Source organism: Procambarus clarkii, chromosome 92 (assembly GCF_040958095.1).
Source record: "Procambarus clarkii isolate CNS0578487 chromosome 92, FALCON_Pclarkii_2.0, whole genome shotgun sequence".
NCBI classification, from domain to species: Eukaryota; Metazoa; Arthropoda; class Malacostraca; order Decapoda; family Cambaridae; genus Procambarus; species Procambarus clarkii.
The window spans coordinates 13,650,573-13,656,572 of record NC_091241.1 but is presented as its reverse complement, the minus strand read 5'-3'; the positions used below and the strand labels follow the sequence as shown (position 1 = coordinate 13,656,572).

General features: G+C 51.9%; 1 protein-coding gene across 5 annotated transcripts in view; it reads left to right on the top strand.

Annotated features, from left to right (window-relative positions):
- LOC123775034 (uncharacterized) overlaps positions 1-6,000 on the top strand; it is a 132,590-nt gene that overhangs the window by 38,649 nt on the left and 87,941 nt on the right. The gene's annotated exons all lie outside the window — the stretch shown is intronic.

Genomic DNA, 6,000 nt, shown 5'->3' with positions numbered 1-6,000 from the left:
GATAAAGATTAAGCCACCCAAAAGGTGGCACGGGCATGAATAGCCCGTAAGTGGAGGCCCTTTTGAGCCATTACCAGTATCAAGAGCTGATACTGGAGATCTGTGGAGGTGCGAATGCACCCTGCATGACGGGAGATGTCTCCCTTGTGAATGTGTTAAGATGAAGATGAAGCCACCCAAAAGGTGGCACGGGCATGAATAGCTCGTAAGTGGTGGCCCTTTTGAGCCATCACCAGTATCAATAGATGATACTGGAGATCTGTGGAGGTGCGACTGCACCCAGCGTGACGGGAGATGTCTCCCGGACCAAATGGTGACCAGATGGTGGACAAACACGAGAGAGAGAGAGAAGATTAAGCCACCCAAAAGGTGGCTTGGGCATGAATAGCCCATAAGTGGTGGCCCTTTTGAGCCATTTCCAGTATCAATAGATGATACTGGAGATCTGTGGAGGTGCGACTGCACCCTGCGTGACGGGAGATGTCTCCCCTTCCAAGTACTATATATAGTCGTAATGGCTTGGTGCTTTTCCCCTGATAATTCCCTTCCCTGTTTTACCTGTCCGTGCGCTCATTAACGGCACCGGAAGTAATCATGTAGACAGCGCGAGGTGGTGATTCGTCGTCTCACATAATAAGGGATCGCAATCTGTATGTCAAAAAAATAAATAAAAGGTTTACAACGCGTAGTACTGTATCATATTGTTATATACCAGAGGGCCACTAATACTAGTGGCCTCGACGAGGACAGGAAGCCGGCGGCGTGTCAAAAGGTCACCCCCCCCTCCTTAAGGTTATGGCTCGTTATGGGTGCCAGAAGGCATGTAACTGGCGCATTGTCAAGCTGCTGGATGAAACTGTTAGTTAAATAAGTTAACTCTTCGCCATCTGCAGTCCGGGCATTTAGGCGGGATGCTCGTTGGACACTTGACCATCTGTCTGGCCGGACACTTGACCACCTGACTTGCCGGACACTTGACCCATCTGACTTGCCGGACACTTGACTGTCCGTTTGGCTGAACCTACTGCTTGGAATGCTGTCCTCCCGGTTGAACTAGCCATTAGTAAATGTCATCGTCCCTGTTCAACCTCTCGCCATCAGCTTAAACAAACAGGCGACATGGGCGACTTGATGCCCGCCGATCAGAGTGTCTTGACGCCGTCTATAGACAGTCAACGAATGCAGTCTGCACACTCTCACGTAACTGACAGCACCGTCACACTGATAGCATCCGGCCAGGGAGATGTTTGCGAGTGTTGTATTTCCACTCTTGAACTGTTGACTGAAGCAGACAGACGTTTGGGCTTGGTGACGGTTGGAGTGTGTTGTTCTTTGCGGACCAGTGACCGTTGAGGACCGTTATAGAGACCGTTACAGAGAAAAGACCGTTGCGGATCAGTAACCGTTGGGGTCCAGTGACCGTTACAGAGAAAAGACCGTTGCGGACCAATGACCGTTGCAGAGAAGCGACCGTTGTGAACAAGTGACCGTTGTAGACAAGATACCGCTGTGGAGAGTCGGCCGCTGTGTGGAGATGGAACTTGTACCAAGGCAAGATTACACCATAATAGGTATTGGCTCGGAGAGGCTTCGATCGAGCGCTGAGCGGCAAGAATTGGCGCCAATATGAAACCAAATGTCTTGTTGTCTGGGGTCAGGGTTGCCTCCTTATCAGTGTGTGTGTGTGTGTGTGTGTTTACCTATATGCGCTTGCGGGACGAGAGGACTATAGCTCTTGGGACCCGCCTCTTCCCCCCAACGTCGTTGAAAGCTGTGGAATGAGTTGGCGGGCTTCAAGTCTCGCGTATTTACATTAAGTTAGTCTTATGGAAAGTCTTGCTTTGTGTTTCTGTTTAATGCAGCTCGTGGATAATGTCTCTTGGTTAGAGACTTGGCGCTAGGACACGCCACACCCATTAAGGGAGTGCCTGGGTGCTAGGACACGCCACACCCATTAAGGGAGTGTCAAGGTACTAAGACACACACGCCACACCCAGCAAGGGGGTGCTAGGACGCACCCATCAAGGGAGTGCCTAGGTGCTAGGACACGCCACACCCATTAAGGGAGTGCCTGGGTGCTAGGACACACACCACACCCAGCAAGGGGGTGCTAGGGTGCTAGGACACACACACACCCAGCAAGGGAGTGCCTGGGTGCTAGGACACACACCACACCCAGCAAGGGGGTGCTAGGGTGCTAGGACACATACACACCCAGCAAGGGAGTGCCTGGGTGCTAGGACACACACCACACCCAGCAAGGGGGTGCTAGGACACACACACACACCCAGCAAGGGGGTGCTAGGACACACACACACACCCAGCAAGGGGGTGCTAGGACACACACCACACCCAGCAAGGGAATGTCAAGGTGCTAGGACACACACACACACCCAGCAAGGGGGTGCTAGGACGCACCCATCAAGGGAGTGCCTGGGTGCTAGGACAAACACACACACCCAGCAAGGGGGTGCTAGGACGCACCCAGCAAGGGGGTGCTAGGACGCACCCATCAAGGGAGTACCTGGGTGCTAGGACACACACCACACCCAGCAAGGGGGTGCTAGGACGCACCCATCAAGGGAGTGCCTGGGTGCTAGGACAAACACACACACCCAGCAAGGGGGTGCTAGGACGCACCCAGCAAGGGGGTGCTAGGACGCACCCATCAAGGGAGTGCCTGGGTGCTAGGACACACACCACACCCAGCAAGGGGGTGCTAGGACGCACCCATCAAGGGAGTGCCTGGGTGCTAGGACAAACACACACACCCAGCAAGGGGGTGCTAGGACGCACCCAGCAAGGGGGTGCTAGGACGCACCCATCAAGGGAGTGCCTGGGTGCTAGGACACACACCACACCCAGCAAGGGGGTGCTAGGACGCACCCATCAAGGGAGTGCCTGGGTGCTAGGACACAGCAGAGCGTGTAGGACAGGCTGTGTGGATACCTAGCTTAACCTGCTGACCTTCAGGTTGCTGCCTGGTTCACCTTCACAGCTCAACACTCCCATCACACACACACGAGCCGAGAGGTATGAGCTACGAGGAAAGACTATGGGAACTAAACCTCTCGACTGGATGACAGAAGAGGTAGGGGGAGAGACATGATCACTACCTATAAAATTCACAGGAGGAATTGACAGTGTAGATAAAGATAAACTGTTTAGCACGGGTGGTACGCAAACAAGGGGGGGACACAGGTGGAACTTTATACCATCCCGTCCACCTAAGGTTCCCAACGTCAAGAAACTGTCGTACTAAAGTGTCCTTACCCTAACCTACCAGAGGACCTACAACAGAAAACGGGACAGTATGTCAATTTCGCGAAACGCTGCTATTTTCTAGTACGACGAATTTTGGCCTTAGAGTATACGTCAAAATGCGACGTTCTCTTAGCAGGACGGGTTGTTGAAACACCGTGAATTAGGGTATATACACTGTAGTATATATGTAGTATATAATAGGGTATATATATATACACGTCTGGGATGCTCCCGGACGCAGGTTCGAATCCTCGTCACGGCCCTTGTGGATTTGTTCATTAGGGTATATATGTCTATGTATCAACTGAAAACTCACACCCCAGAATGTGAGTGTGTGTATATACATCGAAGTGTATTAGATATACCTCTTGGTTTATACATCGTCTTGTGTATAACGCTCCTTCGATGTATAAATGTTGTTAACGGTCGCGTATGTGTGTTCGAGGTGGTCAGGACCCCGGGGCTGAAGACACATGTCCCAGCCACACACACGGGCTGAAGACACATGTCCCAGCCACACACACGGGCTGAAGACACATGTCCCAGCCACACACACGGGCTGAAGACACATGTCCCAGCCACACACACGGGCTGAAGACACATGTCCCAGCCACACACACGGACTGGAGACACATGTCCCAGCCACACACACGGGCTGAAGACACATGTCCCAGCCACACACACGGGCTGAGACGAGGTCTCCAGCTGCCCCGGACCCTTATCACGTCATGACATAACACGAATGATTGATTGATTGGTGAAGATTATGCCACCTAAGAGGTGGCACGGGCATGAATAGCCCGTGAAGCAAGAATGGTTGTTGTTGTTGTTTTAGATTTAGCTGCTCAGAACGAAATGTCCATGTAGCACGGGCTATGGTGAGCCCGTAATAGATTATATGAATTAACAATGCATATAATCTATTACGGGCTCACCATAGCCCGTGCTACATGAGCATTTCGCTCTGAGTAGATAAATCTTAAAACAATAGCATGTAATAACATCAGTTGGAGCAGTGTGAGGATTTGAACCAGCGTCTTGGTGAATACCACATTCCCACCTTAACCCACTAGGCTACGACAGGCAAAAAAACTATTCAACCTGAGACTACGGAATCCACAAAGGAAATCAGAGGTCCCCAGACTGGTGCCACAACCAGGTCTTACAAATATCCCGCCAGCACTCTGGTGAGGGTAATGGAGTTGTCCCCAGAGCTTCCTTCACAACACGGAAATGACAATGGCATGAAATATCAATGAGAAAATCAGTAGGACGAGTGAGAGGGGGGGATTTGAACCATCTTCCTGATGAATGCCAGACACATATGCAGGTGATGAGTCACAATAACGTGGCTAAAGTATTCTGACCAGACCACGTCGTCGTCCCTAGAAAGTGAAGGGACGACGACGTTTCGGTCCGTCCTGGACCATTCTCAAGTCGAAACGTCGTCGTCCCTTCACCTTCTAGTGTGTGGTCTGATCAACCAGACCGCATATGTCACAGCCATGGTGATTTGTTTGTGTTCTAAATGGCACATTGGGGAGCCGGTCGGCCGAGCGGACAGCACACTGGACTTGTGATCCTGTGGTCCCGGGTTCAATCCCGGGCGCCGGCGAGAAACAGTGGGCAGAGTTTCTTTCACCCTATGCCACTGTTACCTAGCAGTAAAATAGGTACCTGGGTGTTAGTCAGCTGTCACGGGCTGCTTCCTGGGGGTGGAGGCCTGGTCGAGGACCGGGCCGCGGGGACACTAAAGCCCTGAAATCATCTCAAGATAACCTCAAGATTGGGGAAGAACGCAGTTCGTAAATGGAGCTATTCGTTAAAGCTGGTTGTGGCACCAGCTGGGGATTGTATATGTCCTTAGTCATCCCAGCTAGTTGACTCCCCAGGTTGAATATCTTTTGTCCCGTCAGTGGCCTAGGGGTAAACTAAGGTGCATATGTCTGGTAGTCGCCAGGACGTTGGTTCGAATCCTCGCACGGCTGCTCCATCCGGTTTTCTCAATGATATTTCCCGCCATGAGATTTGTTTGTGGATGCAGGTGTTTGTAGAAAAGCCTAATGGCAGCGGAACACTGTAGGCATACATCCCTCCCTTTCTTGCGTGTGTGTGGGGGGGGGGTTTATTGGTTTGGTATCTGTCTTTATACGGTTTATAAACACGTGGAGTGCATGGGAGATTGATAGATCAATAGTCAGACATCAAGAAAGGAACGATAGACGTGACTCACTGCCTCCTAGGCCGACATCATGTATTGGTTTGAAGAAGTTTCAGATCAGTAAACAAATCCACAAGGGCCGTGACGAGGATTCGAACCTGCGTCCGGGAGCATCCCAGATCTCTGTGTGTAGCGTTTCAGATCAGTAGGCTGCATGTATTGGCGGGGGGGGGGGGGGGGGGTATTGCTGGGCTGTGTTTGACAGTGGGGGGGGGGGGGTAGAGAGACGCCCTTTGAACAGGGGGGGGGGGGTGGATGAGGGGGGGGAGTATAGGCATACACTATTTCTAGTGACACCAGAAGGCTGTTTTATGGTGACATAACTGTGTATTAGATTGCTTTGTTCCCTGCCTTGAGTTGCTGCCTCGGGGGATAACCCCACGCGCCCCCCCCCCTACCATCACCCCCCCCCCCCACCGTCAATGACTGGTAACCCCGCAGGTAAACACACACACTCGCCATTAATTCCTGACGCTCACTGGTCATTCTGACCGCCGAATTTTCCCAACACTTCA